At 35.6% G+C, this 18,007-nt stretch overlaps 1 long non-coding RNA gene across 2 annotated transcripts in view; it reads right to left on the bottom strand.

The window, feature by feature from the left end:
• LOC107313083 (uncharacterized) overlaps positions 1–18,007 on the bottom strand; it is a 281,315-nt gene that overhangs the window by 196,881 nt on the left and 66,427 nt on the right. For both annotated transcript variants that reach the window (XR_014945257.1, XR_001554788.3), the window contains one exon: positions 17,014–17,119. This is a non-coding gene — a long non-coding RNA (uncharacterized LOC107313083). The remainder of the gene's footprint in view (positions 1–17,013; positions 17,120–18,007) is intronic.

The following is an 18,007-nucleotide window of genomic DNA, read 5'->3' as shown; positions in this document are numbered from 1 at the left end:
AATTAAAACTATAATAATTTTGTTTTTTGAGGCTTGGACAGTAATCACCGTTATGATTCTAATATTTGGACTTTTAGTCTCTTTGTATTGGTTGCCTCACTTCTTAAAACTTGGGTTTGCCAAGACAACTGCTCTTGCACTTGTCTACCCCTAATTGCAAAACAGACTGCTCCTATACTTGCAGTCCCCACTCCAACAGCTTAATTTGCAACAATATCAGAATTCATTACATTCCTCCCTGACTCAGGAAGACAAAAAGAAAGATAGCAGTACAATTCACAAAATGAAACTCCAGCTCTGAGTTGGTGAATCCAAACCTCACAAAATTTAAGCTCAGTTTTTAAGTTTTAACTTAAGCTCAGTTGACAGTTCTTTTCATACTAACATCTACACATTAGCATGTAAGGACCACTTTAATGATCACCTTTGCTGCTGAGAATATTTGTATATTTGTTTTGGTTTCTTTGTTGTTGGTTTTCTTTTGGATTTGGATGGGGGGGGGAGGGGAGAGGCTGTAAATCAAACATACATCGATGGACATTTATACTAGAGTAAATTTTCTGAAGAATTTTTTGAAGAATGCCTGCAAAAACAATTTCAGAGTTTGTCTAGTCAAGATTCCCCAAACTCTTGGTCATTTCACATGAAGACAAACAGGAAATATTTCTTCACTGTAAATGAAGAATACAATGAAAACTATTCCCATTCCAATTATGCTGAAATTCAGACTTAAATTAGATACACTATTACATTAAACAGGGCAAGCAGTGAAGTAAGTATGAATAAATGCCATGTTAGCAAACCAACAAAAATTGCTAGAATTAATATTGTGAAAGTCATTAATAGAAGAGTAAGCAATACAAATGTATGCTATTATTAACCGCTTTTGCTAATAAAACTATCAATAAAATTTAGAGACTGTTATAATAACATATTTTGTACAAATTAGAAAACGAAAGTCTTAGGACAAGTCGCTTTTCTAATTTACAACCATTTATCTGAATAAGCATAGTTTTTATTTTTATCCTGCTAGTCAGGATAGAAACTTAAGAGAAGGTGGCTGAGCGCTGTTATTCAAGGCTGAATTTCCATGCTTTTTTTATTTTTAAAGCTGTCCACAATGAATTGGGTACATAAATAGAAAATGCAAAATAGAAAGAAATACAAACAGCAACACAGATGTGAATTGATGTGCAAATATTGAAAGCAAATCAGTGACATGAACTAATAATATATAGAAACACTGAAAATTTTCTGGTATATCCTACTCAGACACACCACAGAAGTTTGTAAAAACTTCTCCACAGTAGGCATGGCATGAATAAACAGTAGACTCTAATACCTACCAATTTTCACACATCCTTTCTTCCTGATGGAAAAATACTGCAAAAATTCCATTTAAAAGGAAAAAAAAAAAAAAAAAAAAAAAAAAGTCCATAATATGCATGCTCTGGAAAACTTCATGGAAATGAAGCCCTTCTATGTTATCTATTTTATTTTCAGCATCACAGTTTATGCACAGGAAAAGAAAAAATACCGATACAGGAAACATAATTTCAGATGCAACAGCAATTCTTCCAATCAACAGGCTCAGTAACGATTCCATATTTAGAGCTTTTCCAGTCGGAGTTATTTTAGTATTTTCAGCCTTCTAGGGAGTGAGGTTATTATTTTAACAACGCAAGGCATCCTTTAGTTTTTAGTCAACTATCCTTATCATCATGACATTTGAACACTGATTTAAAATGTTTGCTTTCTCAGTAATGAAATAAGGAGGATGCTGTTCCTAATCTTCCTTTGAACTGTTGATTAAAATACATAAATATATATCTATCGATGTATGTGGTTTTGTGATGGTTTTGATCTACACTCTTGACACTTTACTTTGAAGTTGATTCAAAAAAAGAAATTTCTAGCATATGCCAGTACCATTACAAGCATAAGAAATCCAGAAAGACTGTAAAAAGATACGTCAGATTAAAAAAAAGGAGACAATTGTTTTAAGCTTATTTACTTTCATAAAAAGTCAAAGTACTCAAATATTTTAGAGTCCTCTGGGATGTATTAAATATTTCATTTTATATAATCCATTACATTTGATAATTTATTATGTTTTTAAAAAGTATTTTATGAAGTGACTCAAATGGGAACGCTGATACAGGAGCAAATACTTTAAGTATTTCAATCTGATAACTTAAATTTGAGTTATTTTCATGTATCAAACATAAAAACTTATGCATTGTTTCTAACTTTGTAAGGTAAGGTTTCTGTTCAAACTTTGCATGAACACTGTACAAATGAAAATTAAATTCTTTCTTTAACATTTCACAATAATGTATTTGGTAGGCACTATTTCCATCTTAAATGCTTCTATCCCCTTTTTCATCACATTTCTCTCCAAGTTAACTGAATTCCCACTTTAGGCATAAATATGTAAAGGTCTTCCAGACACTGACTCTTTTTTTCTTTTCTTTTTTTCCCCCTCCAGAGCTATACATGGAAAAGCCTCTTTTTTACTTATTTTTTTATTTTATATTATATATTATGATAAAACCAAATGTGAAACAACCCTCTTTTCTCACAGCATGTGCCTGAGCAGTCTGCGGGCAGCAGCATCAGATCTTTTACAGCCACTGAGAACCGCAAGGCAGTTGTGAATCAGTAAATGTACAGTATCCCTAAGCACAGATCAACTAAATCTATTTCATTTCAGGCTAACCTACACTATGAAACATGTAATTGGTTATGCCTTTTGCATTATTTCCAATCTAGCTCAGATTTTCATTGTAAACAAATCAATTTGCCACTTTAATTGTTTAGCTCTGAGTCAGCTTACAGGGCTGAGAGGGCACACAAAGCATAATAAATGGTTTCATGTCCAGATTTTATCACAAGGAGCAGAACTAAATAACTTATGAGCCCAGTCAGTTCTATTGAGTTATGAACAAGCTCTTCCTTCAGAGTAAATTAAAATTCTTACTGCATACAAAAAGCCTAGTGAACACATTTCATTGCTCTTGCAGGGCAGTGAGGAAAAAAGAGGTAGAACCAAGGAAAATACATAACCCAATGCCTCTCCAGTGGATTGTTTTCTAAACCTTCTAATTTTACGCACTGGCATTTTAATGTATTTTCTGCCTGTCTATTCAGAGAGATTAGTAAAAAAAACCCTAAGTTCTTGGGACATGACAAAATGAGAGCTCTATAATGACAGAGGTTGCTACCATAAATAAAGAGCAATGACAATTTTCTATGTTTTCAAACAGGCAAACTCATCCCAATTCAGGAACAACTGGTATTTTAGTTAGTAAACTAAAATATTTTAGTTAGTAAAATAAAATAGGTAAAAAACAAAACAAAACAAACTTCTCTGCAAAAGGAACAGAAACTAAGTATATGGAAAAATTACAAAGTTCAGACAGAGTGGAAGCTGGTGTTTACAGTAAGGATCCCTAGACTCAGAAATATACAACTATATAGATATATAGTTGTATATTTGATATACAACTAGATATGCTCTAGTAGATATGCTAGATATGCTCAACAAAGAGGAACACACAAACTTATTATCAAAAACCAAGGCCAAAGCCCCTTAGTAGGATAAGCACACACAGAGAGGAATGGTTGTCAGATGTGATATGCAGGTAAACTAAGAATAAAGCAACTGCATTTTTCTGCAAAAAGTTACAAAAGGGCAACAGGCTAAATTCACCACTTAGCAGCAAAATTATATTCAAGTCTAGGATTTTGTGCACAGAAGACAATTGCAATAATTGAAATGCATGGACTCATTGTAACAAAGATGGAACAAGCTTAAACCTTATCAACAAAAAATGCCTTACATTTGAACTAAAGACAATCTATTTCAACTTTTTTTTCCTCTCTGATATGATTAAATGAACCTACAGGCATCTCATGCATGAATGATAAAATACATTTCAAGTTTTGATTTTTTTTAGGAAACGACAACCCACAATCTCCAGTTTGATTCTACAAATGGACAGGACTTGTATGAATCAAATAAGAAATACATTCAACACAATAAGATTTTAGAAGTCACTGCACAGAGTTTCAGGCTAGTCTTTGAGGATAGCTCATAAGAAATAGATCATACCAGTGCAACTAGTGGTGCTCTGAAATAAAGGAAGATCATCAGTTCAGATACAAACTGAGCAGCAGGTGACAAGCTAATCTGTAGAATTAGAATACTGATCAAGAAAAATGCATGTTTAATGAAAAGATCAAAATTATGTAACAAATCAAGTTCTGTTCCACAGGCTATGTAGCACTCAAATTTCATTTATTTATTTATTTGGTAAATGGAATAAATTTAAACTAAATAATATGAACTAAAACTCAAACAAAACCTCAGTAGCAAAAAACTGTACAGAGACCATCACAGAACAAGTGTTATCACCTAAGGAATTCAAAGCCTGCTCAACATTAAAGCATAGAAAACATACTGGAAATTAGGAGAACTAAAAAGAGATTTGAAGAGCAGCTTGCAAAGAATTTTCACAGTCTGAAACTATAATAAAGAAAAAAGTCAACAAGGAACTGAGAGGGACAGTTTGACAAGGTCTTTTCTAGGTCTTTTCCAACCTTGATAATTCTGTGACAATAAAAGTGTGAAAGAATCACTTGAAATTACTAAGACCATTGCAGAAATCTCACTTACTGTTTTGGTGATCTACATCAAAGATGTTAGAGAGATTCTTGCAATCAGATTATTTCTCATAGCAAAAAACTCAGAGGAGTTGTATGAGCTTGGAGAAAGTAAGGTAATAAAACAGATGGAATGATCAGATGTCAGGAGGGCCCAACAGAATTCACTTGACAGCACTGTAGAGATTAACAGTAATAAAGTCTATTAAAGTAACTGCTGCTGGATTGGAGATAATCTTATATTATGAACTAAAATAAAGGTCAAATAGCAAAGGATGGGTCTAAGTGGTCGTTTTTCACGATGGAGGATTAGGGTTAAGGATCCCCAAAGATCACTTTTAGAACCATTTCTTTCAACTACAGTCAATAAATCCAACTTTAACTAAGAAATCAGTTCAAATTAATTAACTACCAGTGAAAGGATACTAGCAGTGCAACTAAGCTCATTGCTAAGAACAATACAAAAGAGTTCATATATTCCTACATCTTCAGTAGTGTGTGCAGTGATGGCTGAGGTCAGTTCAGAAGCATGCAGTGGAGATGGAAAAAGTATAATAGAGGCAACTGTAATGTTTAAGGGGTTGGAGCAGCTGCCCTAAGAAGACAGAGTAAAAGGAGAGGAGAAAGTCCAAGGGAAAGAGAATAAAGATTTCTAAGATCATGCAACCAACATGAAGAACTTAATCTTCTCACCTTTTAGCATACCACAAGTAGGGAGCACATGGTGAAACTAAAAGGGAATAAATTTTATTTAAAAAAAAAAAAAAAACCCATGAAGGGACATCTGTACACAATGGATATTAATGTTCTAGGACTTGCTTCTGCAGGAAGACACTATAAGAAATTTCAGAAAGGAATGAGACATTCGTGGATAGCAGGACCTAAGATCAAGACTCATAGTACTAGAAGTATAAAAATGAATTCTACCAGGTAGGGATGTAGCCTCTGATGTCCCTGACATAACTCCAGATCCTGAGGACTTATCTGCAGAAAGTAAGTAGGCTCACATGCTTCCCCTAGGTAGCATCTCTTTCTGCCACTGCAAGAGAGAATTCAGGCAAGAAAAAAACCTGCCCCAGAAGTAAATGTGTTTAAAGAAACACAAAACAAATGTACAACTAATTTAACTTCTGCCTGCATTTTAGTGAAAAGGAGAAAGGATTTTGCAGTCACTTTAAGGAACTGGAGCATATCCTCTTACACAAAGACTGATTTATATTTGGGTTTTCTGGTGTGCATTTTAGAACAAGGCTCTGATGGCTTTGACAAATCCCAGTTCAAAGGTGAGATGAAAAAAAGCAACCATACCAGGATCTGGCACCCCTCTGTTTGGTACTTGAATAGACCTCATCAAAAATTTCACCAAGAGAGGAAATGTATGAACTGACAAAATGATAATACATGAGAGATGCAATAAAAATATAAAAAAAAAATAAAATAAACAAACACAAAGCACCCTTTTAGAAGTGGATTCAGGTATAAATTATGGCGCACCTCAACCATAATGGCAGAGATCTTGACTCTCACAAAAACTCACTGCTGTGTAGAACTTGCTTTTAAAAACTGTATGATGAAGGAAATTTGTAAATAAAACCTAAGAGCAAGTCCTTACTACACAGGAAATACAGATTTTTAGTCAGACTCTGTGCTTCTTTCATAGAATCAGAAAGAGACTACAGTTTATACTTCTGGAAAATAGCTGAGGAGTTCAGAAAAACAGACAATATACAACATTCTTTTCTGCTCATCCAGGAAAAATGCCCTTTTGAATGCCACAGAGAATTTAGGTCTGCAAATCCCATACTTCACCAATCATTTATCTCTTCCGATTTTGGCTCTGAAATTCTTTGTAGACCTACCACTCATGCAGAATGGTTTAGTCTCTTTTTATCTCATATGCAGTCATGTTAGCCATGTCTAAACTACTTCAGTGTTTCCTAAGATCTGAAGTAATGGAAGCTGAGACATTCTTTGAGAAATCCCAAATGCAGTATCCATGGAGAAAGAAAAAACTCTCAATAACTAAAAATCCAACTTCAATCAGTATCTATTCAGACCCTTCTCAGAAAAAAGGGAAGAAAAAAAAAAAAACAAAAACAAAAAAAAAAAAAAAAAAAAAAGGAGGAAAAAAAAAGTTTTATGCAACAAGCTAGCCCCAGGAAATGATAAGATGTTCTGTCCGCTGCTGTAAATGGTGATTATGTGCGCTTTTAAGATACTTTTCCATTCTCAAGGTAGCCCATTAGTCATTTTTCCCAAGTCAAGATTTCCTATTTAACCTTTTTGAAAAGACAAAAGAAGATTTTTTTAATTTCTTTTTTAATTATATTCATCTTGATTTTATTTTACTTATACAAGACCTAAAGTGCTAGAAAAATAATTTCAGAGCTGGCATAAAATTACTTAAAGTTAATTCACTTCTCATCCCTAATTTCTATTCAACATCAGTACCATGGGTTTTGTTTTGTTTTTTTCTTCTTAAAGCCACAATTAGAACAAGGGATCAAAAGTGACACAAAGTGCTTCTTCAACCGCTATGTGACTGTTATCACCACACATTGTATTATCAACAAAGGGGACTAGCAATAACTGTTATTTCTGAAGGAGAGTCAAATAAGCTCTGTTTATAGTACAGCCAAGAGCAAGATGACTTTACTAATGAGTAACAAATTGCCACTCTGATCTGTGCCAGCTGTCCAGCAAAAAAAAAAAAAAAAAAAAAGAGGATCATGCATGGATGTTTTGGAATGCTTTCTTTTGTAAAATATGGGCTGGGTACAACACTATTTATATTCAGCTATTCAGCTCTTCTGCATGCCACATCTGAGATGAAGTAATAGCTACCATGTTAAAACAGATATAAAGTCATCTCTGTCATATAATCATATCAACTGGGATGCATTTCAATGTATAATATTTTGTTTTTAATTAGGACAGTGAAAATTTAGGTCCAAAATGAGTATGTATGGCAGTCCATGATTTAAAACAGTAGTCTTCAGAAACCTCTTGTATCTATTCTATTCTACTTCAGCTGAGTTAGAGTTTTGTCCTTACACAAACATGAACATTTTCCCTTTCTGAGGATGTCCTTACAGCCCTACAAGGAGGGGTGGAAGGAAAGTGCGACAGAAATGGCAATTGTTCACTCATTCCTCACTACTCTCCAGCAGATCATGCTGACTGCTGACACTTTCATTTTCCAGGTATGTAATTGCTTGGCCCTGTTACATCTTCTGAGGCCACCTCCCTCCCTGCAGATACCTAAACACAGTTACTATGTTTAAAAGGTTACTGAAAGGGAAAAAAAAAGTACCGAAAAGTTTGGTCATCATCAACCCAAATTCGGGTTTTAGTCTTTCATCTACCTAAGACTTTTACACAGGTGCATAGCTTCTTCTCTCATTGGAACTTCTTCATCTATTCCCCCCACATGGAGATAACAGGTTTTCTACATTCCTATGCAACCTCTTCAGCTGGCATGCTGATAAAGGATGAGCTATTCTGCTGGAACCTCTCACATAAGCAAGCTAGAATTTATGTGGATACACATCCATATAGCAGGAGACAGTAGCTTTTTCACCAGGGAGATGAACAAAAAAGGAGTAATGTGAAGCAACCTGTTTGTCTCCCTTGAACGCTAATTCAGGCTCATTTCCAGTTCCTACTTTATGCTTTTGGATGTTTGGTTTGTTAAGTATAGACTTTCCATACTTTCAGAACAATTAAACAAAAAGGCTTTGGGACTCCTCTTTATATGTGGGTGGTGTTTTTTTATCCACTGGAGTAGAAGTGGTAGTTTTCTGACAGGACATTAAATATCTGAGGACCAATCCAAGAACATCATTATTGTTCAGATCAAATGCATGAGTTAGATAGAAATAAACATTGTAATGAAACATGAACACAGTCTCTTAACCCCAGCCAAGTATCTTTTCTTCTAAAATATTTTCTTTTATACAAGATGATTTGTAGACATATGTCAGTGACATTACAGGCTTCAATCAAAATGAAAGGAAAAGATAGCCTGAAGAAGCTACACTGGTTTTGTAACTGGTAAGGGTCAAAGACGTTACAGATGTGCTTCTGGCTTTCCATGAGTATGGCTTGAGGTTGCCAGAGTAAGACAATTCCTGGCAAGCCACTCACTTTTAATGAACTTCATTTAAGAAAACAACTGTTCTCCAAAAACGCGCCCAAAAATGGCTTGTCTGCTCACATTATTACTGTAGTGTTCAGAAAAAAGTCACATGAATTTATGGCTTCAGAGAAAGAGAGACAACAATAACAAAAAAAAAAAAAAAAAAAAAGGCAAAAAAGGCAGGAAGGCAGGGACAGTACTCTTCACGTGCGGGCCAGATTCTGTGTTCCTGCTTATCTGAACATCCTGCTAGAGTCTACAGATATTTACTGTAGCATTTTCAAAATAAAAGGAGAGTGCTTTTGGAGTCTAGTAGTCTGGATTCTTACCTATTTTCTTTCTATTTTTCCCTCATTATTACAGTGTCACAGCCTTTAGCATAGTAACTCTTTCCTGCTGAGAGGAAATAGGAATAGGGGCTGAGAGGAGAGAGTTTGAAGACATTTATTATTCTGCTTTAACAAGAAAAAAAAATGGTGAAAATTCGGAAACTAAGAGTGGCCCAAGGCTAACGACGATCTAATAGAGGTAAGTTAATGCAAAAGGTCCCACGAGAGGCCAGATTTAAGCACTTAATTTTGTATGCACATTTTAAAAAAAAAAAAAAAAAAAGAAAAAAAAAACAGACAAAAGGCCTAGATAGAGATTCACATATTTACAGAACAGCTTCAAGCAGCTTTACACATTCTTTAAAAGAACAGAAGTACCTGTTTTATCAGAAAACATCTAGCTTCAGTAACAAATTGGCTTATCTTCACTAAAACTGAGAAAAAATAAGGTTCCTCCTGTCATGTATCTTACCAGTGGTGGGGAAAGAGAGACAAAAGCAAACAGAAGTAAAATTCCAGTATAATTCAGAATCCTTCTCTAAAAAGCTATAGAATATGATTTCAAACTCACCGGTACATATCATCATTAAGTGCATGTGTCAGGGCTGTGGTGGGAGGCTCCCAGGTCTGCCTCTATGGGGAGAGGTCCTGTGCAGATTTCAGCCAGCTCCAGCGCCCTACAGCTGGGTATCCACAGACAAGGTGGAGGCACCTCTAGGAGAAAGTACTTCCAAAGGGGGAAAAAGAGAAAAGTGAAAGAAACAGCCCTGCTGACAATGGGCCAGGGAAGGAGCAGGGCAGTTTTAAGGACAAGAGAACTAGGGAAGAGAGTCTGGATGTCCAAGTCACCACTAACAATCAATAACAAAACAGAAACTTGTTTTTATTAGGGGTCTGTAAAAGAGCCCGTGATGTGGATGTGCAGCCCAACAGCACTCAATCTGTGTGACTAGAATCATTCATTGAAAATCCTCAACAATTCCACCAGCCTCCTTTCCCCAGCTTTTTCTCATATTCACACTAATAAGTGAGGCAAATATGAGCTATTTCGGGCACTTGGGGAAATTTCTCACAGAAGCAGAAGTCAGTATTTAGAAAAGGAAATGCTACATTGTTAAAAAATAATGACCTTTGTGATTTACAACACATGAAAGTGCTTGGGTATTTAAAATGAATAAAATTATAAAAGACACCAAGGACTGAGGTTACTGAAGTTTATTCACTACAGAAAAAGTCTGAGTAATTAATAAACTTTCAGCTGTGATTCTGCAGTCACTGGTTAACATTTGAAAATTTTACCACTTTCTTGGCTCTCTTATAAAGAGAGCTAAACTTGCAAACCAAATGGAAAATGTATTTGCCTTGAACACAAGAAGTAAACTTGGAAATAATATGTTTACAATAGGTGAGCTACTAGAAACATTTCAGTGGAAAATAAGAAAAAACCACAAAACACACACACACACACACCAAAAAAAAAAAAAAAAAAAAAAAAAAAGACTCTCAGAAGCAGAAGGGTGATTTTTCAGCCCTCTCTCTCATCAGGTCCTTCTTTCTTACCACACCTCCACAATGCACATACTTAATCCATCCCTCTAGCTGACCCTCAAATTGATCATTTTAAAGAGCTTGAAACTAAATTTTTTACTCCTCCTGCTCCTAAAGTTGGTGATCTAATGTTTACGGAAGATTCTACTCATTAACAGAAGCCAACATCTTGTAATATGGACAACCTAACATGCAGCCACCTATTGATAGCTCCTCCTTGGACTCTTTTGTCACCTATTTGCTGCTAGGAGACAAGCTGCTCCTCACAATTCGTTCACCCTGCAAACATGCCTAAACTAGCTATTCACATACCAGCTGAGGTTCTGCTAGCAGAGGCTAGTGCGAAGCTTAGCACAGGAGGCATTGCTCAGTGCACAGGGTCAGACTGGTAGCTTTCTACAGTGTCAAAAAGCCCCAGGTTACTTCTTTCTTTCTAAGGCAAGTTAAGTCCATCTACACGAGTATCTGTCACCATAGGAACTGCAAATATAGATATGTTGCAAGAATTAGTACCTGCAGAGATTTCCCATCAGAGAAAACAGCCAATTACTTCGCTAAGCCAGAATGGATCCCTGAGAATCTGTGCAAAGATCAAGATGTTTTCTTTAGTCTTACAATGCCCACAGCCTGTTAACATTACTAAGTGCTCAACAGTTTCCACAGTTTCAGAATGGGTTTGTGTGTCACAGAAATGAAGGGTTTTTAAAACCCTTCTAAAAAATATGGTTAGCAAACTAGCAACATTTCTGCAGACTTCAACAAGGTGATGTGGAGACCAGCTGCTCTACTTACTTGATGTGGGCACTCACAGTAGCGTATCTCTGAAAAGGAGACAGGGTGGAGATAAGGGTTAACGCATGTGTTATCAGTGGACACCCGTCTTCCTTTACATGGCATGTTTGATAAATTCCGCTGAGTGGAGCAGAAGGGCAAAAGATTTCACTTGACTTGCAGAATCAAACTCTATAACCATGAAGTAGTTATAAAGCAGGTGTGCTTATTCAGTGTTGTGCACACAGTGGATGCAGGAGGAATAGCCCCTCTTAGCCTGCATAATGGACACAAGTAAGCATGTTTATTTATAGAATGAGTACATGCGTATTCATAATATCTCTAAGAAAAGGAGTGGTTACTACAATTACTTCTAGGAATTTATTACAATATTTCATGCCCATTCTGCAGCCGACCCCACCCCTAATTAATGCTTTCCCATTGTTTGTACTCAACTACTTTTACAGTATAACAAATTAGCCCTTTACTCTCACTGAGTTACTGAAACAAAAAGTCAGTACATTCAAAATATTCCCTTAGAAAAGCATAAACACTCCAGTTTAATGATTCTGCGTATTGCTGAAACCTGATACTTGGTACCATTGCCACAATATAAAGATACTTCAAGTATTTTTGTACATTCAAAATGCATGTACTAAAACTGGAAAATATCATCTCAATGCAATTCAATACACAAGCAACTGCAGTTTTTCTGCCTCCTGGGTAGTTAACACTGCTTTTAATTTCATCTCTGTCTTTTCACATTATCATCTGCAGAAGCTCATGACCAAAAGTTTGCCCTGGTAATAGCTGACTGTTCTCTTTGATATTATCACTCCTTGCGCTTTATGGACAGGCCAATATTCATTGTGATTAGCAAGGGACAGCCCTGTCTATCCAGATTAGTCAAGAATACTTAGCAGTTCAGTCCCTGCATCATCACTAATTGCTGTAAAAGAAAATGTCTGCTTTTTTTTCTTTAAAAAAAAAAAAAAAAATCTCTCTCCAGGGAAGACAACAATGCTTCACTTGTTTTCATCACATTTGGTGAAAATTTGTTTCAGTCAGTAATTATAGCAGATACTCTTATTGGTCAGCTTTTGTATTTCACGCCTAAGATTTTGTCTTGCATTAACCTGTACTAAAATATTACATTCCAAAAACAAATTTCAAAAGACATTATCAGGTGACTCAGCTATTCTGGTACTTTAGCTATGTAACCATTCATTTCTAAAAAACTGTACTCCTCATGAAGGTTTAGTGGCAAGTCCATGTGCCATGTGAATGACTACAGTTGATAACGTGTTTCTCATCCTACAAAGATACAAAGGTTCTATTTCTATTCTCAATTTAGCTCATGTTCCTGAAATATTAATAAGAGGTTTTTTTCAAACAAGCCAAAAAAGAAAAAAAAAAAAAAAAAAAAAAAAGCCCACCCCTTTAAATATTACAGCCTTCCCCTTATAATATTACAGCTTTCCCCTTATTTGGATGGATTTTCTGACAGAGATTTGCTCTTTCCTTAAATGTTTTGTTTATAAAGTTATCAGTTATTTTTCTTGTCTTCAGAGACATAAAAAGTCCTTTTCAACTGATCTGCTGTTGAAATGTCTTTCAGGTGAAATTTGTCTAAAAGAATGCCATTTCTCACACCCTGAGGCATCACACAAACCAAAGCACAACTGAGGTATTCCCTTCACAAAGATGTTCCTTACCTACAATAATGCACTTTAATAGATGTACATAAGATGAGCCAACAAAATGAGCACTGTTTCCATGAAAATAACGTATATTTATACACAAAATAATTCAACTAAGGTAATTATCTTGAACTGGATATGAACAGCTACTGTGTTGGTAAGTAGCTCATAAGAAATTTTCTATCGAGATTTACAGTATCTTAGTTTTTGTTGAACATCTGGCAGATGCAGCAGAGGAGGGACACTTCTGAAATGTTCTCAGTCAATCAATAAATAAACATATGGAGAGAAGGATTTGTGTGTCCTACTGAGAGTCTTGACCTGGAGCTGTCACCATTTAACATTCAGAATAACCTCTCTTTGATTAATATTGTTACACGTGGAAGATAGAAGCTATGCAAGTAGAATATTTAAGATCTCTCTGCATCTCTTCTGCAAACCTAGTAATGAAATCAGTCTGCTAATTATCTAGTATTATTTATTTCCCTACAGCCCATTAATATGCTGTCACTCTAGCACCTATATATCATATTGCGTTTGTCAGCCTGTTTGTTACTTTGGTCCACATTCTCAGGAGACCCACTGTGGATGTTAGAACCACATTCCAAAGCCTTCATGGCAATACCCATACTTACATTCCTGTTACTGATATGCACATTACCAATAGTAATAATTTATTAAGGAATGAAAAAACTTATTGGAAATTCAAGTTTCTGAGAGTTTTAGAAGCCCTTCCACATTGTATATTATCACATTTTCCCATACATTTATTCAGAAATCAATTTTATTGCTCATACCACACCTAATGCTGAAATTTGAACTACTCTGTGTTACTGATTTAAATTATGTACTTTCTTCCAAAATTATATATGCAGAACCTTGAATGTGATCATAGCTGTTAATAACCTTAACAGTACATAAAAGTCTAAATACACAGATCAGTTCTCTCAGAGAGTGGTCAGACTCTGGAATGGCTGCCCAGGTAAGTGGTGGAGTCGCCACCCCTGGCAGTGTTCAAGAGGCATCTGGATGAGGAGCTATGAGATATGGTTTAGTGGTTTGTTCTGGCTACGGTAATGGGAGTACAGTTGGACTAGATGATCTTTTAGGTTCTTTCCAACCTTGTGATTCTATGATTCTATGTATCTTCACCTTCAGGGGATATTTTTAGTGCCTGTTGTGTATTTCTATTTTAAGGCATTTTAATTGTCAACATTCTGATCATCAGCTTAATACACTGTAAATTCAGGACTGAGGATACCTGAAAGCAAGAATCAATAAATATATACCCTGAATGTCACTTCCACATTAACTCATTGGTAACAGCTCAGACTGTACTTCCTGCAGGCAACAAAACTGGAATAGTGTAAGATATGCACACTCCTACTTGTCCAATGTGACAATGACATCTATGGCAGAGCTTAGAACCATTAGTGAACACAGAAATGTAAAAACTCAACCAAAGATGTCACATCAACAGTCCAGATGGTTTTTACACCTATTATACCTCTACGGATGGAGGAGTCTCAGTAAGAACATGTGGATAGCCAGAGCTGATACTATTTTATCTCTGTTCTATCTGCAAAAATTAAGCTGTATCTTATTTTTTTGTGGATTATGTAGACAATCAAAACCAATGCTGAGACTGTTCATGTCTCAGAAGCATTTTTGTTCTTATGTAGTCTTTTCAGATACAAGTCTACTTGAAATATGTATGTACTCATATGTATGAATTTCCTCTGTGGTCAGTTCACTAGCTGTGGTGCAAACATGATGGTTTAGAACTACAGCAGCAGCAGCAAAGCCACAGAGTTCTCTTAGCTGAGCGCAGATAAGGGAATGTTCAGTATGACAAACTCTTACACTTCTTTCCCCTCCAAGCCTTTTCCTCCTGCATCTGAGTGGAGAAGGTCATCTCCTTTCCATAGCCTCAGCACACAACACATATTTATTATGTTCAAGACTTCTGAGTAGGGAGTACAAATCTGTCTCACCAGCTGACTCTCATGCTGAGAGGCACAGCTTTTTCTGACAGCTCTGGAATCTAAAGGTGATTTATTTATTTTTTTCCCCTCATGTAATAACATTGGCAAAATGCCATCTGGCATCCAGAGCTCTGGTATGGGATTTAGGTTCCAATTCTTGCACAGTGGGAGAGTTCCAGTAAGTCTGGTAGGTTACAGCCAAACAGAAAATATTGTAAGTCAATAGACTATCTGGTCATGGCCTGAAGTAGGAAGGAATATATCTTATGCAGGTAGTCATTCTTCTTTGGGGCTTCTAGACAAATTCTCCAGAAAGAAATGGGGATGTAGGTGGGGGTCTGGCCTTCACACTGACCAACTCTTCCTAATACATCAAAAATCATTAAAACATCTGCCATGCAATCCCTCTAGGTAATTTGGTGCATACATCCAAGTTGGATACAAAGGTACAAAAAAAAAAAAAAAAAAAAAAGCTGAAGGCTTCCTACATAACTCTTATTACCTAAACCATATTGTGTTCTGGTACATGCAAAATCTGTCACTGATTTTTCAGTCGGGTCATTTTTCTATATCTTACTAAAACATCTTAGATGTGAAAACAGATTATTTCTATATCCATTTTCTTTCCACATATATTAAGAGATTTTAAATAACAATTAAATAAACACATAAAATTAATCATCTCAGTTGTCTCCAGTTTGTCTTAGAGACATTTCATGACTTATCTTTAGTGCCAAAAAAATGCTATCTGCCCCATTATAAAATCCCAAAGGATACATCTGCTCCAGCAGGGAAAAATAGACAAGGTCACATATGGAGGGAATGAGGAGTAAAAGGAATGAAATATGTAGCTACATCTGACTAATAGAAGAAACTACCAGCTCTTACCTATACTGTGGCCTGGCACCGTTTGAATATGTTACTCATTTTGCTGAATAAGATAAAATATAAATCATCTTAATAATGAATACAGTCAAAAGTTTGCTGGAAGTACAGTCCTGTATGGTAAAGTGCACTACTCTGAATAGCTCAAAATATCTTTCTCCAGTTTAGGCTTACATAATGCACAGCAAATTCACATTCACTTAGAAGTGAATATGTGACTTGAATGTAGTTTGAATTCATTTCTGAGACAAATAATCCAATTGAGTATAATGGGTCTGTGAAACTGCCTATAGTAAAACATGTGAGTAAGTGATTGCATGATTGAGGCCTGAGACATTAAGAAACATACTGCTACTACTCAGTAATAGCACCATTAATGCACTCATGTATCAGTTTATTTTTGCTTAGAACAGGAGAAAATGCATTGCCCTTCTGAGACCATGAGAAATCAATACATTTTCAGCTTTTAATAACATGATCTAAAACACTTGCCATAGTCTGCAATGAAATCTGTTGTGGGTATATGATACCATTCATTCTCTCCATAATATTATTTGCATTTTAACAGACACAAGCAAAGACTTCAGCAAAGCAATAATTAAACTTACGTTACACTGGCTAAAAAGAGAATGCACTTAAAAATTTTAAAACGTAATCTAAACATCTTTATTTTCACAACAAAGAAAAATAGTAATCAAAATGTACACACAATACAATCACCAACTCACAACAGCACCAAACTGTATTAACTTGGTGTCACTGAATACTGTCATGCTGTAAAAATGCAAAATACACAATAATGTATGCTGAATCAAATACCGTTTTTTGGAGCTTTTAACACCTTACTTTGAGAAGATCTGCTATTATATATTTAAATTTTTACACATTCTTTTTCCCAGAATGTAAAAAGTCTGCAAATGTGGCATGGCAAGACTTAAAATGTCGATTACATTAAGCTGTATGGCTGCTAATCAAAACAGAAAAGGTATTACCTTGGGAGACACTGTATTGAGGATCTAGCAAATGAAAGAGGCACCAGTGACTCAATAGGCAGCTCCTTTAAAAGCATCATGTCATCCGTAGGGAAGGCAGAAATCCCTAAAGTCAAAAAAGCAGGGCTTAGTCAGTTCAGTGATCATCACCATTGCTGGTCAGTAATACCAAATTCTTTTAAAAGTCATTCACATTTAATATTCTTGAAGAGTCTCATTATTCATCATTATCACAGCTTTTCTTGTTCTCAAAGAAGCATCTTGGATGGATCCTTAGGAGTTCATATACAAAGCTGTCTTTTGGAGTATTTTGTTTTAAAAGCCAAAGACTCGGTAGAAACCATGCTTGCTTGGCTTAGAAAAGAAAATTCATTTGCAGTAAATGTAACTCAAAATAAATCAAAATCAATCACAATTTCATTGATTGAACATGATATTACAACCTTCTGCTCCATTCAGCAATCATTTATGGTTGGCAGAGCTTAATCTCATTCAGAACTTTTATTTTTCATTTCTAGTATAAGAAAACACTTCTTTGCTTATGTCCAGTATGTTCATTTGTTTGGGCACACCAAATCAAGTCTATAGATATTTTACATGTAGTACCTAATATTTAATGACCATTTCTAGGTCTCTGTCATAGTATTTCAAGAGTCTGTTGGGGTTGTGTGCTAGTGCTTCTAAGTTTTTAGCATGCAGTTGCATTTTTCCTTTTGTCTTATAATTAATCCCTGGGCATGTTCATTTTGGCCACTGTATCCAGTTATGAAGGCTCCAGTGCTGTAAGCTTCACCAGCCAGAAGGAAGTCTGTGGGACTTCACATGAGCACAGATATCATGCTATAAGAATGTATTAAAATATAGTTACTTCTTTACAAACAGCATTAGGAAGGACATATTTCCTCCCAAACAGAATGATAGCACTCTGTCCAAACATATATGCTTTTATTCCCACTTTCCCTCCAAATTAAAAACTACCCCACACCATCAGTTT

The sequence above is a fragment of the Coturnix japonica genome, chromosome 4, assembly GCF_054131305.1.
Source record: "Coturnix japonica strain WE chromosome 4, WE-NBRP24, whole genome shotgun sequence".
Taxonomy (NCBI): Eukaryota; Metazoa; Chordata; class Aves; order Galliformes; family Phasianidae; genus Coturnix; species Coturnix japonica.
The sequence above is the reverse complement of the archived record's forward strand: the minus strand, read 5'-3'. Positions and strand labels throughout refer to the sequence as shown.